Genomic DNA, 22,069 nt, shown 5'->3' with positions numbered 1-22,069 from the left:
AGCACACAGTCTACTACGTTGGTAGTGATGGAGGGCGTGGCCATCTCCCATCCCTCCTTGACTATGGTTAAGGCTCCCCTCACAGAGTGACCAAACAGAAACTCGAAGGGGCTGAAGCCAACACCCTCCTGAGGAACCTTTCTGTAGGCAAACAGTAAGCATAGTAATAGAAGATCCAATTTTCTTCTTTGGGGTTCTTCCAGAGCCCCAATCATGCTTTTTAATGTTCTGTTAAACATTTCCACTAGACCATTGGTTTGTGGGTGGTATGCAGATGAAAACTTATACTATTATTTTTTTTTTATTCTTTATTGTATATTGGTTTAAAAAAACCTTTACAAATTTTCATTATCAAAACAAATCATGATAAAAATACAGTTATCATTTAACACAAGCATATAAAATCATCATTTAACACATAGAATAAAATTAATTTCAAACAACAATACCAATTTCTTCATAAAAAAAGACTCACAATCAAGTCTTCAATTCATTTCTTTCAACTAAAAATAGTTAGGTTTCCACATCTAACAATGATTCACACTTTCCACAGACCAAAGTTATCATGCATATATAAGCATGTCCTCACTTGCCTGTCCTAACTCCTTTTATGTAAATTTGCAAACATTTGCCGGAAACGCTATAACACTTATTTTCAATATGATATTACGACCATGAAGCATTTCAAACCATATTTGCTCTCTGAATACACAAGAAGTGTCAAGTACAAAGTACGCAAAGTAAGCAAGTCTTTCTTTCTTTAGCATGGGACAGCCTAATAACAAATGTGAGAGTGATTCTGGGAAATCTTCATTCATACAGAATCTGCACACTTTCATATTCTCGGGAATCAATTTCCTTAAAGCACCTATTTCATTAGTATTCATCACATTAAGTCTAAATCTCATGATGCTATGACGCAATTTCCGTGAAGGACATTTTACAAGGTACTGCTCAGGTTCAGGGAACCATTTCCAAACCGATAAGACTTGCGCTATCATTTTGAGTTCATTATTACAGAATTATTCGCAACCCAGTCGAATGCTTTAATCATCGTTCTGATTTTGGCAGGTCTCTCCAAGAGACATTTCACAGTAACACCAATATTACTCAAAGTATTTTCCACCCCAGCTTTCAGGTTCGTCATGTATTTCCCCGTATCATTCCTACAACTTGATACAGTGAATTATGCTTAGCAAGTACACATTTTCTATGGAGCATCGCTTTTTTGCAATCCATAAAACATTTTAAAGAGTTAAAACCAAACTCATATCTTATTGATTCCAGCGGTATACATTTTGGCAGAAAGAATAGTAACTTTTTCCAAATTTTTGATTCAATAGTTTTTAGCTGTAATGCTTCTTTCTTGGGATAGAACTCTAAGCCATATGCCAACCTTGGAATCACCTTCATGAGGTAAAAATCCCTACAAACACCCATTGAAAATTTCCCGTATTTGCTTTCAATGACTCTCATTTGTTTCGCTGCATCAGTAGCTTTGACTTCCAAACATTTTTTCACAAAACTATATGACATATTGCTAGCAAAGGAGTAGCCTAGGTACTTGAATGCTTTCTGTAGGCGAATTGCTGTTCCTTCTACAAACCATACTGGATTTAGACATTTCTTATTGCTATCGCCCAAATTAATCACCACTGTTTTCTGAGGATTGATTTTCAATTTCAAATCTCTGACAAAACTGGCAAAAGCATCAATAAGCCTTTGTAGGCCGATCTTAGTTTTGTCAAAAAGCATGAAATCGTCCACGTAAGCCACCCACTTGATCGAGATTCCACCCACCTTGGGAGCTAGTAAACCTGAGGGATCCAGTCTAGCATTTGCTCTGGAAACATACAAATTAAATAAAATTGCTGCCAGGGCGCAGCCCTGTTTCAAACCATTCCGAGAGAAAATGTCCTTAGACATCAAGCCGTCATTGGTGAGTCGAACCTTTAGAACTGTGTTTGAATACAGATGAATAAACATGGAGAGTAGACCCCCCTCTATGTTTGATGTTACAAGTCTCTGCCATAAGAGAGGCCTGTCCACCATATCAAAAGCTGCAGAGAGGTCCATAGATGCAGCATATATGGGGACATTCCCCATTTTAGATCTTTGATTCTGCAGAATAGTAACTACTAGACTCCCAGCATCAGTTCCCAGGCCTTTACGAAATCCGATCTGATGGATATCAAGAATATCTTTTTCCTCCATATAACTTAACAAGTTTTCTAGAATTATGGCGAAGAATATCTTTGTCTCGATATTTATCAAGGATATCGGTCTGTAATTATTCGGACTCTGACGATTACCTTTTTTATAAATCAATATTACATATGAAACTTTCCAGGAATCTGGCATAGTTTGAGTCTCAATTACATCTTTAAATATCATATGCAATATTTTTGCCCACAAAAGATCATTTTGCTTTAACAGCACCATGGACAAATTATTGGGTCCTGAAGTACAAGAGGCTTTCATTTTCTTTATTAGGGATAATATTTTGACCACAGATACATCAAGGGTCCAATTATAAGTCATCTGTCCTAACACAATGTCATCATTACAAGAACGTGCATATAGTTTCTCAAAATATTCGCATCACACCTTTTCACTAATAGGATTAGTGTTTAATTGAATTTGTGTAGTCTCAGTACTATTAATGAGAGCCCAATAATTTCTTGAATTGCTTTCCTTCATTGCTTTACGCATTTTTTCGCCATCCTTCTGTAGTAGGAAGGCTTGATGATGTATCCTCCAATTCCTGTAAGCTTGTCGCCTCCATCTACATTGCTCCTTAAAATCTTCAACGAGCAACTTTTGTTTTTTTATGGCACGCAGGTCCTTATTCAACCTAGCTCTTTGTAGCTTGATATCAAGATCAAAAGTATGCCTGTGCTTTTATTTCTTTGAAGCTACTACCGATGTTGGTTGCTCAAACTTAGCCAGCATTGTCCCCAAAAACTCGCCAAATTTGTCAACCGAGTATTGAATCTTTTTCACCTCTAAAGCACACTTCTCAAAATCGTGCATCATTAGATTATTAAATTTAACTGTTTTTATTCATATTCCACTTTATTCTAGAACCCCTAACATTTACAAATGTTAGGGCACAATATACTTTGCTAAGATTGTTTTGTTTCTTTATATTCATATTCATAGATAACATTGCATGATCGCTTTCAGGGTTAACTTCCACAAGCACATCCATCACATTTCCAATTAGGTGTTCACTTGCAAAGATAAAATCAATGATAGATGATACCCCATGAGCATTCCAGGTAGGTTTATCATTAAACAACCGTATCAAACCCCAGGAGTTTGCAAAATTACACCATAGCGCCCCTCTACGCTGTTTATTATCTGTTTGCATGCTTTTGTTGCCAAGTCCACTTAATCTCAACACTCTCTCACTACTTGTTAGATCACAATCAGCATTCATATCGCCTGCTAAGATTATTAAACCATTTGGGGTGGATACTATCTACTCTTCTAACAGTATGTTCAGATCAAACAGCAGTTTTTCGAGCATAAGAGCATCATTTTCAGCATCATTCCAATAGATATTAATGATCAGAAGATGAATAATGCCCTTCCCAGTTACAATTCTGAAAATTGCTGCTAGGCATGACTCATGCACATGTATCTCTTTTGTCAATGATATATCTTGATTATTACGATACGCAAGTGCCAAGCCACCCTTAGGGTGACCTCTTTTCCCTTTCGTACCAAACAGGCAAAGGACAACAAAACCGTCCCATAACGGAGGTCCACATGCCCATGTTTCCTTTAATAAAACGAAGTCAAATTTCTCTAGATTCTTGCATACTATTTTATTTTGGACCAGGTGCGTATGCCCTCTAGAATTCCAAGACACCAATTTAAAGAAGTTATCATCGCTAAAGGGATTTACCCATACCTTTTAGTTGTTCCAGAGTCTCCCTAAGTGATACCGGCATTGATCTCCATTCATTCATTTCGCTTCTTGTTAAGTGATCACCCCCTGCTTGGTTCGTCACCCTTTGTTTCTTTCTTAGGCTATTGTTTCGGGATAAATGATCCTCATTTCTCTCTGGCATATTATCACTGGGATCCAAACACTCATACGTGTCAAATCCCCTCTTTTGCAGAACCCCAGCTTCCTTGAGAATCAGGGCACGCACCATTGGGGAGGCAATCACTAAACGTACAAAATCCATCCTATATGGATCAATAAATTCTACTAGTTGGATGTCACAAGATGATACGAGAGCTAGTTCTGGTATATCACGAAACAAACTCAAGATGTATGATCTATTCAGGATGGGGAAATAGCCATCATCGAACACATAGTGTAAAATCAAACTTGGTTCACTAGGCCGATCAGGCCGCCGCACTTTATCATTCTGATTACTGATCTGATTTTTCCCTTTCACATAATTTTCGTATGCCAGATCTTGAACTCTACGGGGGTACACCTCCCGCTCCCTCCCAGCATCTTCAAGATGAGTATTGGCACCCCCCAGTACTCTCGCTTCATACTTAGAATTTAAGCATGAGTCTTTACTTGGTTCACCATATCTATTATCATTAGGCATGCTGTTGTCAGTAGTTACATTTTCTGTAACCGGCATCCTTCCTGATTTGTTTGCCAATATTTCCTTTATTAGAGTACGTACATGTGCCTCAGTCAGAGGCCGATCTCTATCATCTAAGTCATCCTTATTAAGTGGCAGATTGTCTCTATTTACCATTACTTCGGGTATAGGGATCACTTCGATAAAGTCTGTTACACTCGACAAGGAGTCAATGATAGCCGATACCCCGTTAGGGGTGTACGCCTGCACTTTCAGAATACCTCTCTTCCATTGAACCCTCTTGTTCATAACCCATAGACTCCACATGTGTTTGCCTTAACTTGCTAATATTCTCAACAATGACATTGGACTTGTGAATCTCCTTCATATCTCTTGGAGGTATCTTTATTCGCATCTGAGCATCAGGGTTCTTAAATAAATCAAAAATGTGAAGCATACCCAGTTCAAGATTTTTTAGATTAGTGTCAATTCTATCAGTAACTATTTTATTTTTCATAGCATCTGATAATTTGTTTACCGCATCAGAATAACCAGTCACATTTGTGTCGTTATTTGTCCCAGTCTCAGAATACAAAGTCGCCTTGGATTCAGTACCTGTGCCATTATCTAGCACAGACTGAACAGTGTACCCCTCTATCTTATTTGTAACAGGATTTGAAAGAGGGGTTACTGTCCTGGTCCCTCTGTTAACCACCTTCTCTCCATCCATGCATACCTCCAAACCAACCTTTGACTGTACAGTACCACTTTTCTCAACCATTGCCAAATCAGGGTCACGTGTATTAATATCTCTCAAGAACTTTAAGGAAGATACATTCCGCGCCTTTGTGCACGCACTTGTTTTTGCCTATTTTTTTTTCATTTTCTTTTTTTGATAACTTGATATTAAATATTTCCGCGACCCTGATAGGCCCATTAGCTGCAGCTGGAATTTGCAAATCTTCCACAAGGCTATTGGTATTCAAAGTGTTATGTACCTCAATAACACTCTGGTCTTTGTCCACAACCACAGGTCTGGGAAGAAGCAAATGATGATCACTAGAGACCTGTAATCCAATACATGAGGTAGGAGTTAAGTCATTGGTAATGCCTTTCCCTGTCATTACTTTCATTTTTACCATATTTTCAGCTAACATTTCAGGGAAAGCTGTCAAGGCAAGCAAGATTTCTTTTAGAATACAAGTCTGCGACTTCACTTCTTTTAATATATCATCTTGAATCCCATCATTTCTCTCAGAAATCCGAGGACCACCAATCATCCTAATCTCACTCATTACTTCATCTGGATTCACAATGCTACACGTAGAATTAGGGTGTTGCGTGGATGATTCAAAGTGGTCAGATAATCCCAACAAAGTGATTTCACCCGAAGCAAATATGGGAGATGTATCTATAAATGAGACGGCAGTCTGCCTTTGTTGTAACTTGTTCGACTCATTCCATCCCATATCAATCCCGACACCTCCTTCCAGTCTCGGCTCATCATTGAACAGAGACTGCGAGGAGGCAGGGATCTCATCATCTCGCCTTTCCGTACTCATTTTAGCGGATTCATTTTGGGCGCATTCAATTAAGTCCTCATCTGAATCAGAGGGTACAGGAAGTGTTAGCCAATGGCATGAGCTATACTCATACGCCGAGTTTTTATATTATTCATTGTCATAGCTGAAACCTTTTTACCCCCAGCAAGCTTTCTTTTCATAACTGCTCAGGCGGTCTGAGAAAATAAAACAATTCCCACGTTCAAGCATGCACACCGTTTGAAACTTAACGTACCTTACTCAGTCCAACCTCTTCAACAGATGGCCACTCAGTTAAATGTATATGCTGTAGATGTAAAATTACCTGTTACAATGCCTAAAACTTTGTTCAAAATTAGGGCTTAATAAGCATGATCACACAAAACTGCTTGTCTGCACACTGCGCAACGCAGCAAACAGCCAACAGCCGTACTTCGAGTACTTCATGTGTGCGCTCGCGGGTGCGTGGCACACAGCGTATTTCAGGCGACCAGTGGGCAGGGGCGGGGTTAGGAAGCAGATAGCCAATCAATGCATCTATGAAAGGAGGGGCAGAAAATCGGTATTAGAGTCAATGCTTAAGCTTTAGCTTTAACCTTTAGCGTAGTATCAGTTTGCTTTAAAGTTTGTACTTGAGGCTCATGGAGGACAGGCAACTTCCATGTTGCCTTTAAGTACGTCCTATCAACGTTCCAACAGCAAACTTCCCATTCACGGCGAGCAGCATTTCAGCAACGTTCCCAGCCAACAGCCGTACTTCGAGTACTTCACGTGTGCGCGCGCGGGTGCGCGGCACACAGCGTATTTCATGCGACCAGTGGGCAGGGTCAGGGGCGGGGTTAGGAAGCAGATAGACAATCCCTGCATTTGATGCTCATGGAGGACAGGCAACTTCCGTGTTGCCTTTAAGTACGTCCTATCAACATTCCAACAGCGAACTTCCCATTCACGGTGAGCAGTGTTTCAGCAATGTTCCCAGCCAACAGCCGTACTTCGAGTACTTCACGTGTGCGTGACACCACATAGGTGACACCACATTCCTTCCACATGGTCTGCATATACTGTGACATAAAGTTGCTGCCCCTATCAGACACAACTTCATTAGGGAAGCCAACCCTAGTAAATATGCCAAGTAAAGCTTTTGCAACTGACTTGGAAGTCACAGTCTTCAATGGGATGGCCTAAGGATACCTGGTTGCATTGTCGACCAGCACCGGGATAGACCTATTGCCTGAGGATGTTTGGAGTCAAGGGGACCAACAATGTCAATCCCTACCCTCTCAAATGGCACCCCCAAAACTGGGAGTGGTACCAATGGAGCTTTGATTGTTGTGCCTCTCTTACCAGATAACTGTCAAGTGGCACAACTCCTGCAGTGACTTTCTACTTGCGCCCCCATCTTGGGCCAGTAGAAATGCATGGATAACCTTTGCTTGGTTCTCTTGATACTAAGGTCAACAGCAAGGGGCACTTCGTTCACCAGCTGCAGGAGGAAGGGTCTTACAGCAAGGGGAACCACCAACCTCCTATGGTCTCCTTCTGTAGAGTCTGTAGGCTCACTGTAGAGGAGCCCACCGTCCCAATAAATCCTATACTTCCCAGGAGGTTCACCCTCAAGCTGGGAGAAGGCCTGTCTCCTTAGGCCTTCCAGAGATGGGCACTCACATTGGCCCCTACTGAATTCATCTCTGTCAGGACCACCTTTTACTAACAAGTCTTTTAGTTCAGGATGGTCATTCGGATCAAATACTTCAGTGTAACACCTCTACCTCATCAGGACCAGTTGTTTGACCAGCTACCTCTACCTCAGTGGTAGGTGATTTAAGGGGAATGTTCTCTTTCCCTCTTCTGTCTTTCTTGACTTCTTTAGCCGTGGCTTTCCTCTTTGACTTGGGAAAGGCAGTGGTCTTGGCCAGTTCTGCCCTTGTTTGTGACCTTGTGCAGGGTCTCTCTGCTGTATCTCCCACGATCCCTAAAGCTCTGAGATCATTTCCCAGCAAGACCTTCCCTGGGATATCTCTCTAAGTGCTCACTGGAATCCTGACTGCTGAACCCCATTTATAGTAAGATTTACAGGGATAACTGGGAACTTGTGAGGTGGGCCATCAACCAATTTAGTGGGTAACAGAGGAGCTCTGCCAACTTCCTCTGGGTCTACCAAGGTAGAATCCACTACAGTTCTGCTGCACCCACTATCCCTAAGGGCAGGAGTATTTACTCCATTAATCAGCCCACTGTCCTTAATGTAGTGCTTGGTATTATCAGGAATCCTAGCATTAGCCTCCCAGGAACCCAGGGAAACTAAAACAACCTCATAATCTATCCCACTGGGGAAGGAGTCTGAGGAGAAGGATGCCCCTGTAATATCTTCTCCCTCATAGGAGGAGAAGGGCAGATTAGCAGAGTGGACCCTCAAGGTGTTGACCTTAAATTTGGGGTCCCCTTCACATGGTCCCTTGCTCCACAAGACACACAAGATCCACTGGGTCTTGGGACATATGGAGGCTTATTGTAACCAGAGTTCTGTTTTGGAGGATAACCTCCACTATCCTGTGTGTTCTCTTGTGACCTACCCTTACATTTCTTTTTGTGACTCTTTAGGGAGGAAGTTTTGTCAGATCCCACACCCTCCTTATCTTTGGATTTTGTTCCCTCATCCTGCTTACCAGGATGAGTCTTGTCCTTATGGGACACTCTATGTTACACCCACAAATCTGCTGCAATGGCCAGCTTCTTAGGATCTAACTCCTTTGAATCTGCCAAATGCTGCTTAAGCTCAGGGAAACAGACTGCATTCACCCACAGCAATGGTACAAAGAGAACACCAGAAGTAACCCCCCCTGCAACCTCCACCCACCCCCACATGAAGACTACCAAGTTCACATAAAGGATTGCAAACAAAGCAAACAAAATTTGGGGATCGAGAGACAACTATCGACTGACGCCATGGGTTCAGGAAATAACAGTGGTCCGAGTGGCGGGGCACATGATTCAGCACAGGCCGGGGGACGAGGGCCCCACAGGAGGGAAATGATCAAAGTCTCAGTGCACCACAGTCCTCGTGGAGGAGCACCAAAGACCAGTCCAATAGGAAGGATTCCATGGTATCATGGGCCAGCGCCAACAACTTCTCGTAAATGAAAATTGCCCACAATTCGGAAAGCCAGTCTGACTTTGAAGGCACTACTCCATTCTTCTAATTCTGGGCTATGGCAAGTCTCCCAGCGCTCAACATGCCCTGGATCACTTTCGGGAGGGCTCCAGAGTAAGTGTCCAGAGACGGAATGCCAAAGAGAAGCTCGAGGGGATGCTGCTCAAGAGTAATGCCCATAATGTCCTTGATCCAGCTGAACAGTTCTGCCCGATAAATTTGCACATGTGGACACTCGCACCACAAGTGGTACCACGTACCCCGCTGACCACAATCTCTGGGGCAGAAGGGAGAGACCACGGGAAACATCTTAGACAAACTAACCGGGAGGAGGAGCCATGTGTGAAGGATCTTGAAATTATGTTCCATTGCAGCAGTGTACAGCATACCCGAGAAGAGAGCCCCAAGGAGTTTAGCCCAGGTAGAGTCATCCATCACCCTCCCGAGCTTATCTTCCCAGAATTGCTTGAACCCTTGCCTACCTGGCAGCTGTGCTGTGATCAAGACACCATAGATCATGGACAGGGATCCCTTCCTCATGGAAGATTCAACAATGACCTTTTCAAGGGTTTTGAGGGGGCGAGTGAGATCCTCCTGCCATTGGGAGCTGGTTAGGATACCCTTAACCCGGAGGTAATCAAAGATGGACGTCGAGGCATCTCCCATATCCATGGCTAAGGTATCGTACTCAATGAAGCTATTCTGCTGGAAGAGTTGGGCAGCCCGCTCCAGGCCCATGTCCGACTACTGTTGCGTGTTACGAAAGCCTTTATTACACAAATCGAGGAGAGGACCCCACGGGGAGGACAAAGGGGAAGGCCAGGACTAAAGGGCCCGGTTCTCTTTGGTGGTTTTCCACAGAGCCCATAAGACTGATAATGTCGGGTGAGTTTTCACATGACAGGGGAGGTGATTGTACTGACTTCCCTTGGGTGAGTGTGAGTATCTTCAATGTAAGCCCAATAGGTGCGCAGCTCATCTTTCATGTGTTCCAACATAACTCTAAGCGGGGCCACCTTGTGGTATAAGCGAAAATCCGTGAGCCCAAACCCCCCTAGGGACCTCTGGAATGTCAAGGTTGTGTGCTTGATCCTTGGTCTTTTGTCCTTCCATATAAACTGATGGATCATGGAATGGACGGCCCTGAAAAAAGCCTCTGGGATCTTGATTGGGAGAGACGTGAAAAAGTACAAGAGAGGGGGAAGGATATTCATTTTAACGGATACCATGGACCAACCCACGATAGGGTCAGAGGCGCCCATTGAGCAAGGTCTGATTTAATCTTGGCCAGGATCGGGGGAAAGTTCAATTCAAAGAGGGTTTCCAGGTCCCTTGGAATGAAGGCTCCAATATATAGGGGGGCATTACGACCCGGGCGCAAAGGGCTACCAGACCCCCGGTAATGACACTGGTGCCGGTAATCCCTTTGCGCCCTATTCCGAGGTCCCTTTGCGGGTCCTTCCCAAGCAGGCGTTAAGGACGGGACCCGCAAAGGGATACCGGGGTCAATAACGGTACCGCAATCTGCGGTACCGTTATTGCCGCCTTCCCCCTTCCCATTGAGCACTATGGGGGCTCAAATGGGAATGGGGAATGGCTTTTAAAATGGGGACTTACCGGTCCCGCAAAGCTCAGAATGGACCGCTAAATCCCCATACCGCCACATCGGTGGAGGTACCGGTATTGGTATCGGGGAACTACCGACACATTCAGATTGGTTAGGTAAGCAAGGATGTCGTCTGCAAATAGCGAGAGTTTAACATCTAGTTCCCCGACCCTGATCCCCGTAATCCCCTGGTGTTGTCATATCGTTATAACGAGGGGTTCCATTGCTAGAGCATAAAGGAGGGGGGGAAATCGGGCACCCCTGATGGGTCCCCCTGGAGAGATGGAACGGGGCGGAAACCGTACCATTCACAGCTACCCTTGCAATAGGGCCATTGTATAAGGAGGAGATCAACCCACAGAATATTTCGCCCAGACCCATCCTTTGAAAGACCTTGCCCATGTATGGCTATTTGACCCGATCGAAGGTCTTTTCCAAGTCAACTGACAAAAGGTAAGCTTCGACATTGTTACTAGAGGATTCATGAATAAGGTCAAGGGTCTTTATAATGTTTTGTGACCCCTGTCTGCCCGGGATGAATCCGACTTGGTCCCCGTGGATCAGCAACGGCAGGTGTTGGGCCAACCTATTGACGAGGAGCTTCGGCAAAATCTTAACATCCGTGTTGAGTAACGAAATGGGGCGGTAGGATTGGCATTGGTCTGGGTCTTTCCCCTCTTTTAGAATCACGACTATGAGGGCAGAAAGCATGGAATGGGGAAGTGTTCCCGAATCTAGAGTTGCATTAAACAGCTTAGCCAAGAAAGGAGTGTTAGGGAGAATTCTCATCTTATGGCTAATTTCACTTACCTATAGAGTCCCCCAGCAGCTTTGCTGAATTTGAAGGGTTTGTTTTTTTCTTCTGCTAAGAGTGAGACACTTTTTCCCACTCTTAGGCCTTTTTTGCCATATGTGTTCTAGGCTATTTTTGTGTTTAATGTCTATGGGGTTTTTCTCACCCTCACATGAACCATCTTTATACACATGCGTTACACAGCACCCTCAATGCAGTGACACAGGGGTGTCATAGTGACCCCCAAACATAGACTCCATACCCTGGGACTGACTGTCTCCCAGGGCATGTAAAGTCCCCATTGACTTTACTAGTCCATTTTTATGAACTAAACCAGTACAACCCATCTTACTATGGCGGTACTGGGAAGGGTTAATAGTTTTTACCTGGTGTTCATTTTCGAGAGGGTAACGTACAGTCCCTCTCTCAAAAGTTTCTGGCTGGTGGCAGTGGTTACTACTGTAAATATTCGACTGCGAATATTTCCCTATGGGATTTTCCCATTGTTCGAGGCTACAAGATTTTTTGACAGCCTCTGAACTCCTAACCCAGGTTGGGGATCCTTTGTTTGTCCTTTTGGCGGGCTTCTGCCAAGAAGCCCTCCTTTCGGCTGGTGAGATGCTGCATCAGGGCTTCACCGGTGGTTCTGTCTTTGCAGGTGTCTTTGGCTTCTCTCCTCTTTGGCTTCTTAGTTCCAGTGGCAACGTCTTGCTCTTCCAGTCTTCAGGGCCCTGCTTTTATGCAAAAAGATCCCTATTCATACAGCGTAGCTGTCACTCACACAGTGGAGTGGTCATCTTGGCGGGAGACCCCAGAGTGCGATATGGGTAGCTGAGGCAACCCTGTCCAGGGGTCCTACTCCCCTTCCCACTCAATGGACCCACCCCAGACTCAGTGGACCTTGGTGCTAATTACAGTACCGCAATTTGTGGTACCGTAATTAGCGCCTTCCCCATTCCCATTGAGCCCTATGGGTTAAAAATGGGAATCAGGAAGGGCCATGGCGGCATGGGGAATTACCGCCCCACCAACCTCGGAATGGGGTGGTAATTCCCCATTCCGCCATGGCGGACTCCAGCATGGACCATTGTGCTAATAGCACCATGGTTTAGCGCCGGAGTCCTAATGAGGCCCAATGTGTAGAAGATAGGGGCGGCCAACCCAACAGGTAGGTAAAGGATTTAATTCACCTTTAGCACTACCACGCGAAAAGGGCGGCCTGGCGGAACAATGTATCTTTATATGAAGAAGCGGCTCTTGCAGTGGTGGTTGTTCTTGGTAGTTCCTGCAGTTCGGTGGATCCAGCAGAGGAAGAGAGACTCTCATCGTGGAGGAAGATTCGAGTTACTGCACTACCCAGGGATAAAACCAGCCACAGTGCTGCCTGACGAATAAAAGGTACGATCCTTTAAATCGTGGTCCGTGTGGACGGGTGCCTGGCTGTGTTAGGCAGAAACCTGTGCAGTTCCCTCTGGGACCACTGCAAAAGATTTAGGACTACAGGTGTTTGGCAGTAAACCCACTTGGTAGCAGTCTGTACCACAGAGATTCACTTGGTAGCTGTGGCTGAGCAGTCAGACTTCCCTCAAGAAGAGTTAGGCAGTATACAGAGTATTCACAGTAGGTCAAGAGAACACAGTAGAACAAGTAAACACTGACCAGGGCTTGGTGTAAAAGAGATATAATTATTTATTTAAAACCACATCTAGAAAAACACACAGGCACTAATAGTAAGCAATTCAAAAACACAGTCACTAAAAGATATACACTGCCTTAGACGAATATTAGACAAGTCTTAAGTAAAGCCCCACTTATTTTCAGACAGCGGTGAGCGCTTAATGCAGATGGCACTCTAATAATTCGGTTTAAAAAGGCAGAGAAAAGCAGAGTATAAATTGAAACAGATCCCAACACTTTTTCACGAACACAACAAGAGAGGAAGGCAAAGTAACACCGTGAGTTTAGAGTCAGTAGGCCGGATCCACTTTAAGAGGATCAAAATGAAATGTGTCCAAGGTCACACCGTTGCAGTGCACAAGAGTCTTGTAAAGGTTCAAAAAGGAGTTGGACCAAAGAAGAGGGACCAGTTAGAAGGTCAAGGCGGCCAGCCCAGTCCAGAAGGTTAAGGGGTTATTATTACCTTGTAGCAATCTTTAGAAAGGGAGGCCTGGCGGACACGGTACCTTAAAGTGGCGAGAATACTCCAGCGGGGCAGTTGTTCCTGGCAGCGGATGCAAGTCGGTGCTTCGTCCGGGGGAAGAGAGGATCTCGTCGGGGAGGAAGACAGGAGTCCGTTGCACTGCCAGGGAAGAAACCAGCCGCGGAGTTCTCAGGTAAAAGGATCGGCCCTTTTATTCACTGTCCAGTGGTAAGTGGCTATCCGGTTGCCGGGGGGCTTGGCATGGGCAATTCGACCACAAGCCGGTCTGGGGTGTGAAGAGAAGAAGGTAAACTGGTTGTGCCCACCAGTCAAGGGAAGAAGCCTCTCCAGCTGGGAGATCTTCTCTGTCGTCGGGAAGTGGTGAGTCGGTTCCGCAGGGCTCCACCGATGATGTCGTTGTGGTAGGTCGGCTCAGCTTCTCCCTCGTTGAATTCTCAGGTCCTGTGGCGACTTCTGAAGTTCCATTCCCCAAAGCCCTGCTTTTATGCAGCACACCCCCATTCACTCAGCCTAGCTGTCAATCAAACATGCTAAGTGGTGAGCCGACCGGCTCACCACTTGGGCCAATCACACAAGAGTGCGACTTGAGTTACCAAGGTAACTCAGTCCAGGGTGCCTAAACCCCCTCCCACACCCCATGTGGTACCTAGACAGAGTAGCACCACTTTTGGAGGCTTCTGTGGAGAAGCCCGCCAAAAAGTGGAACAAAGGGCTCGACTTGGGTTGGAGTTACAGAAAAGAACACAAACGCCATTTTAGAATTGAGTCCTGGCAAAAAATACCAACCGGCGAATTAATATTAATTAAATAAACTGGCGGTATGTTCGAGGCTATGAGAATTAAATAATTAAAGTTGGTAGCCTCGAACAATGGGAAAATCCCATAGGAATATATTCGCGGTCGAATATAAAAAAGTAGTTTCCACTGCCACCAGCCAAAACTTGATCAGGGGGATACGGAGACGTGCCCCCTCGACTAACAGACCCCAGGGCAATCGAATTGCCCCGACCAGTACGTCCACAATATGATGGTTTGTACCGGTTTCTGTTAATAATTTGGGACTAGTAAAGCCAATGGTGATTTTACATGCCCTGGGAGACAGTAGTCAGTCCCAGGGTATGGAGTCTATGGTGGGGTGTCACTATGACACCCCTGTGTTACGGCACGGAGGGTGCTGTGTAACACACATAGGAAAAAACACATGAGACCCTATGGAGTAAAGGACCGCATAGCCCATAAAACACATTAACAGTCAAAGGAACACCATAAATCATGTCCAAGAGTGGGGAAAAAGAGTATCACTCTTGGCAGGAGAAAAAAACAAACTCCAGAAATCCAGCAAAGCTGCTGGGGGACTCACTAGGTTAGGAAATTCAGCCTAAAGAGAGAATTCTCCCTAACAGGCTATCCGGTCTCCAAGTACAGGGTACTGGCGATTCGACCAAGGCAGTTCCAGGAAGGCGATTGGCAAACTGGTTGGCCCCACCAACTCAAGGGAAGATGGCTCTTGCAGGTGAAGATATTCTCTCGTCGTGTGGAGAAAAGTGGTGAGATGCTGCATCAGGGCTTCACCGGTGGTTCTGTCTTTGCAGGTGTCTTTGGCTTCTCTCCTCTTTGGCTTCTTAGTTCCAGTGGCAACGTCTTGCTCTTCCAGTCTTCAGGGCCCTGCTTTTATGCAAAAAGATCCCTATTCATACAGCGTAGCTGTCACTCACACAGTGGAGTGGTCATCTTGGCGGGAGACCCCAGAGTGCGATATGGGTAGCTGAGGCAACCCTGTCCAGGGGTCCTACTCCCCTTCCCACTCAATGGACCCACCCCAGACTCAGTGGACCTTGGTGCTAATTACGGTACCGCAATTTGTGGTACCGTAATTAGCGCCTTCCCCATTCCCATTGAGCCCTATGGGTTAAAAATGGGAATCAGGAAGGGCCATGGCGGCATGGGGAATTACCGCCCCACCAACCTCGGAATGGGGTGGTAATTCCCCATTCCGCCATGGCGGACTCCAGCATGGACCATTGTGCTAATAGCACCATGGTTTAGCGCCGGAGTCCTAATGAGGCCCAATGTGTAGAAGATAGGGGCGGCCAACCCAACAGGTAGGTAAAGGATTTAAGTCCCTTCGCGGGTCCCTACTTTAACAGCTGGCAAAACCAGCCGTTAAGGTCGGGTCCCGCAAAGGGACCTCGTAATTAGGCGCTAGGTGTTTAACGGCGCCGCAGCCTTTTACGGCGCTGTTAAACACTTAGCGCCTGGGTCATAATGAGGCCCATTGTGTTTCATCTTCTGCATCCACCTTTTCGAAATCGTTAACCAAAGACTTGACTGCAGCTAAAAGAACATTTTGCTCCTGGGCCCATTTGCCCTGTACCACTGACTTTGGCAAAGAGCTATAGACTCTGGCTAAATTTGTTATAACTGCCTTCTCTAGATTACTTCTCAACTAGAACAGTGTTGGTGAACCTACTTCTTATAACCACCTTTTCCTTCCCACTTTTTAAACTTTTGAAGTGCCATTTTGCTCGGTTTTCATTTTAAGTATTCTCTATGCTAAAGTACTGCCTTGCCTAAACTTGTTCACAAACTTATGGGAAGTGTTGCTAGGGTGTGTAAGAAGATATTTCTGTATAACTTGTGCTCTACCTCCCTTGTGAGAAATTGCCTGAGTGCCATTTGTGGTTGGTTTTCACTGTGCCGTTTTGCTCAGTTTTCACTCTTGCTCAAACTTGTCTACAATTGTAACGCTCACCTGATTCCCACGGAGGCGCTGATCCCGGCTGGGCTGCTATCGTTTCTTTAATTGAGAAGCGTAGAGCTCGGACGACTCTCAGGACTGGGCTTCCTCTTATCGAATGTCTGACTTGCAGGGTAAGTTTTCTGCAGGTGGAAGAAAAAGGGTTAATCACCGTTTGATGGGATTCCTTCTCCCACCAATCGCCAGTTTCTCCCACAGCCTAGCTTTCTACTTGTCTCGGCGAGCTCTCACCTTAGGCGTATCAATGCTAAGCTCTCCATCCTGCGTCTGGTGCAGGGGTGCGTGGATTCCAGTTACGTCACTGGATGAGTTCAGTGTTGAGGCTCAAGTCTTTTGCGGCCTTAGTTGTGGCACTGGTGCTGGGATGCCGAAGAGCGATGCCGCCGTTACTGCACGAGCGGATGCCTGTAAGTATACTGTAGTCTTTAGGCTTTAAAAGATGGGCACCTCAATAATGTCCCTTTTCCTTTGTTTCAGGCCTCGGGATGCTGTGGGCGTAGTTTTCCGTTGCCGCTGCACGTGCGGATGCACGTACGTATAATGATCGTTGGCCGCTTTTAATGGCACCTCTAATAATGTCCTTTTTCTAGTTTTCAGGTGCCGGGATGCTGCGGTTGATGCGGCCGCTTCTGCGCGTGCAAAAACTGGTAAGTTAAGATGAATGCGACTGCCTTCACCCGAACCCCTTTTTAATTATGTCCTTTGCCTTTCAGGTGCAGAGAAGCTGCCGAAGAGAAGGCCGCGGTTAGCTCCGTTGCAATCACGGATGGATCAGGTAAGCGGGCGCGGCTGCGAGCGAGTTGCACTTTTCTAACCTTATGTTTATTCTTTGCAGGTTTTGCCGGTGACTGGATTCCGGGATCTGGTAAGTATTGTTCTGTGTCTTTCTTCATCCACAGGTTGCTGCGCGGAAGCTGAAGATGACTCTGGACCTGGAATGCAGGAGCCGACTCGGTGAGCGTCCTGCTGCTGCTGCAGAATAACGCGAAGCACGTGTTTTCCATCGGGCGTGGTTTAAATAGCAGAGAAGTGCTTCCAGTGTGTGTTCTTCCACCGGTTCCACCCAGGTAAGAAAAGAGTTCCTGAATGGAGGGAATAGTTCCTCCCAGCCCTGATGGCTGGGGACTTCAACCAGACTGGATTGTTCTAGGTAAATATGCAGCATGGTCTGCCTCAGGTAAGTCCACCCAAGCATTATTACACTGTTTATCAATATGAGCCCGGCGCCTATGGCGCCGGGACTGAAACCCTTCATGAGCCTGGCGCCAAAGGCGCCAGGACACGGTCCAAAGGGGCCCTGTAGGGGTCTGCTTGGTCCGGAGTAGTGGAAGACGGGTCTGCTTCTGAGGGCGCTGAGCCAGTCCTGGCCCCTCGGGAGTAGCGCCCATGACAGCACCCACCCTCAAGGCCCCTCCCAAACTTGTCCTCCCCGGGGGTTTTGGTTTATCAGGAAAGGTTCGGTGAAATTTCTGGACTAGACGAGGAGCATGGACGTGGTCATAGGGTTCCCATGACCTTTCCTGAGGTCCGTAGCCTTTCCAGTCGATTAGATAGAATAGCTTCGATCTGATGATTTTAGAGTCCAAAATGTCTTTTACTTCAAATTCGGGCTCCCCATTCACTTGAATGGGCTCTGGAGGATTGGTCAATCTGGTTCCAGGTTGCATGGGTTTCAAAAGAGATACGTGAAATACAGGATGTATTCTCATATGGGTTGGCAATTCTAATTTAACGGCCACTGGATTAATTATGGCCGTAATTGGATATGGTCCCAGGTATTTGGGGTTGAAGGTGCGAGGCCCTTTAAGCGATAAATGTTTGGTGGACAGCCAGACTTGATCCCCAACCTGGTATTGAGGGGCATTGCTTCGGTGTTGATCTGCTCCTTTTTTGTACCTCTCTTTAGCTTGTTGTAGATGTGCAGTCGCTTCCTTAAAAGCTTGGGTAATAACGGTGTGCAATTGATCCACGGCGGGTGTTCCAAGATCTTGAGGTGGATCAAGGTTGGAGGTTCGAGGATGAATCCCATACAAGATGTAGAAGGGACTCTTCCCGGTACCCGAATGAACAGAATTGTTGTAAGCATATTCAGCTATCCAAAGGATGTCCTTCCAGTTACTCTCCGACTGTTGTAGCATGCATCGTAAATATTGCTCGAGAGTCTGGTTTGTTCTCTCGGTTTGCCCGTCGGTCTGGGGATGATGGCTGGTCGAAAGTCTTACATCGTTTTGAGCTAATCGACAACAGCTACGCCAAAAGTGGGAAATAAACTGGCTCCCCCTATCTGAGATTAGTACTGACGGGAAGCCGTGTAGCCGGACAATGTTTTCAAGAAATACTTTGGCTAGGACTGATGCTGAAGGTAAGCCTTTTAGCGGAATGAAGTGGGCCATTTTAGAAAACAGGTCCACAATAACAAGAATGGTGTTGTACCCGGAACAGGAGGGTAAGTCTGTGATGAAGTCCATGGAAAGGGTATGCCAGGGACACGGTGGGATGTCTAATGGTTGCAGAAGACCAGCCGGCCTCTTCTTCTGACACTTGTTTTGAGCGCACACATGTCAGGTACTGTTAGGATACAGTGACATAATCTGAGACATTAGGTCTGGGGAAAATTAGTATAGAAAGGTTTTTGGAAGTTATTATGAGTTTAATTTTAAAACAGCCAATTTTGCCCTTAACATTCATTGCAGTCTATGGAGAATGCCCCAAGCCAAGATGGAGGTCCTCAGTCTAAGTTCTGATTGGCTGGTGATTGTTTATAGGGAAGACAATGAACATTCTAAACTGCCTTTCATTGTCTTTGCCCAGCTGAGAGGTCGCATATTAAGCTGCTCCTGCTTAACTTGTTCAGGGGTTTCAAGTTTCAAGCGGTCGAGCGGCTTATTTGGAAAAGCAAACAGGAAGCTTGTGGAGATTCATTTTGGCACTGAACAGGAGTAAGAAGATTTCGAGTTATCCAAGAAAAAAGAAAGGTTTCTAAGACTCTCCACAAGATAAGATTGGATTAAGCGCGTGTGGATTTTACCCGCGGTTTGTCGTCAGCGCGTGTGCTCGCATATTGGATGAAGCGCGTGTGGATTTTTACCCGCGGTTTGTCGTCAGCGCGTGTGCTCGCATATTGGATTAAGCGCGTGTGGATTTTTACCCGCGGTTTGTCGTCAGCGCGTGTGCTCGCATCTTGGACTAAGCGCGTGTGGATTTTTACCCGCGGTTTGTCGTCAGCGCGTGTGTTCGCATCCTGGACTAAGCGCGTGTGGATTTTTACCCGCGGTTGAACTTCAGCGCGTGTGCGTGCTTTCGTTTAATCGCGTGTGGATTTTTTCCGTGGTTTAATCTACAGCGCTTCAACGATCTTCACTCAGTTTGGATCCCTATGCGAGTTCAAGAGATTTCTACGTGAGATTTTTTGACGCAAGTTTCAAGAACTGTTAATTTAAGTAAAAACACTCTAAAAAGAAATTTATAAGAAGAAATATAAATACTTTCCAGAAACACTAGAACTTCCATTTACTTTCAATGAACTTAAGACTTTGTTCAAGCTTCTTGAGTTTAAAGAAGATTACCTGCAAAGTTAATTTCACATTCATGGACCTACTAAGAAGGCTGAATGCTCGTTGAGATTCAAGTCAACTAGTAAGGAAGTCTAGTCAGCTTATCACTTCTCTGGGCATATTGTAGAGAAGTTCCAGGTATGGTTTTTACTTTATTTGGTAAAGGATATTGATACTTAAGGTTAGTATAGTGCCTCATGAATAACAAGGTGTATTATATGTTTATGTTTTACCACAGGTGAAGAACCAGCTAGTCTTAGCTTCCAGCCTGGTGTTTGTTAATTTGTCCCTTCCCCCTTTCCCCTGGAAGTGAGGTAAACTGAGCAGTTTATAGTATCAGCTCAGAGTGCCACATTTTGGGTGGATTGTCGGGGGCTCAGCAGCTTCTGCAGACACCAGGATCTCAGCCTGACAGAATGAAAGGCCAATAAAAAAGAAAAAGTCTGCCCAAGCTGTATGAACCCCGACGAGACAGCCATGGAGGCGTTGGGAGAAATGGTTAGGGAAATTAGAGAAGAGTTACGGGTGGCTCATCGAGAATACTCAAATCTTAATAAAAGAATAGATGAGTTAAATTTAAAGGTAACACAAATACAAGAAAAGGAAGTTTCGGAAGGTGCAGGAAACCCACCTGAGCTAGTGAGAGTAGGGGAAGAACCTAGACTTTCAAGGGAAGTGGTGGGTGGTTTAGGAACTTTAGTTATGCCTGTTCCTTTGGCTGCTCCTGAGCGTTTTTTGGGAGATCCGAGAAAGTTTCAAATTTTTCAGACTCAGTGTGAATTACATTTCTTAAGTCGTCCCGAGTTATTTTCAACGGATGCTTCCAAGGTCACATTTACATTATCTTATTTATCAGGAGAAGCATCTGCGTGGGGAAGTCTCTTGGTGAGTCAAAAGAGTTTGGCTTTGAATAATTATTCCCTGTTCCAGGCCGATTTTAAAAAGATGTTTGATAAGAGACAGGTATCTCTAGAGGTAGATGGAGAACTACTGGAGTTGCGTCAGGGAGGAAAGGAGTTGATTTCTTATATCACTCAATTTAGAACTTTAATTTTAGAGAGTAGATGGCCAGAGGAGAAGAGGGCTTCCTTATTTTATCGGGGCTTAAAAGATGAATTGAAAGATGCTTTGGCTGGTGTTTTGGAACGACCAACTACTTTAGATGCTCTAATTGATTTGGTGGTTCGGTTAGATTTTCGTTTAACCGAAAGACGTTTAGAGCGTAGACGTTCTCAGGGGGAAGTTAGGTTTCCAGGAAGAGTAGAGAGATCTAAGGTTGAGGTGGTGAACAGGGAAGTTAAGTCAAAGGGAAATGAGCTGCATAGTCGGGTGAGAGGTCCGTTGTCAAAGGAAGAGAAGACAAGAAGAAGGGAGAATAATTTGTGCCTATACTGCGGTAGGAGTGGTCATTTCCTTGAAAACTGTCCTTTTACCTCCAAGAAGATCTTCAACTCTTCAGGCAGAGTACAACAAGTTGCTAACACGATACAGACAGCTGTTCCTCATATAACTGTGAACGTATCCTTAATGTTTGAAAAGAAAATCTTAGGTTCTGGGCCAATTATTATTGATTCAGGGGCTACAGGAAATTTTATGGACAGAGGATTGGCAAAGAGTTTAGGTGTTCCTTTAGTGGCTAAGAAAGAAGTTGAGCAGGTAAGGGCAGTTGATGGTACATCTCTTTCTTCAGGTCCAATCACTCATAATACAGAGGTACTTGAGATGGAGTTAACTGGAGGTCATAAGGAAACTATCTCTTTTGAATTAATTGATGCTCCAATCTTGAAAATAATCTTGGGTATGCCCTGGCTTACTCTGCATAATCCTAGAATTGATTGGAGTGCAAGAATTGTATCCCTAGAATCAAATTTTTGTAAGGAACATTGTTTCTTAGGGAAAAGTCATGGAGAGGAAGAAAGATTTGTGAATTCTGTTTCGTTTTCACTTGC

Source organism: Ambystoma mexicanum, chromosome 7p, assembly GCF_040938575.1.
Source record: "Ambystoma mexicanum isolate Mex_15411 chromosome 7p, UKY_AmexF1_1, whole genome shotgun sequence".
Classification (NCBI taxonomy): domain Eukaryota; kingdom Metazoa; phylum Chordata; class Amphibia; order Caudata; family Ambystomatidae; genus Ambystoma; species Ambystoma mexicanum.
Note: the sequence above shows the minus strand (reverse complement) of the source record.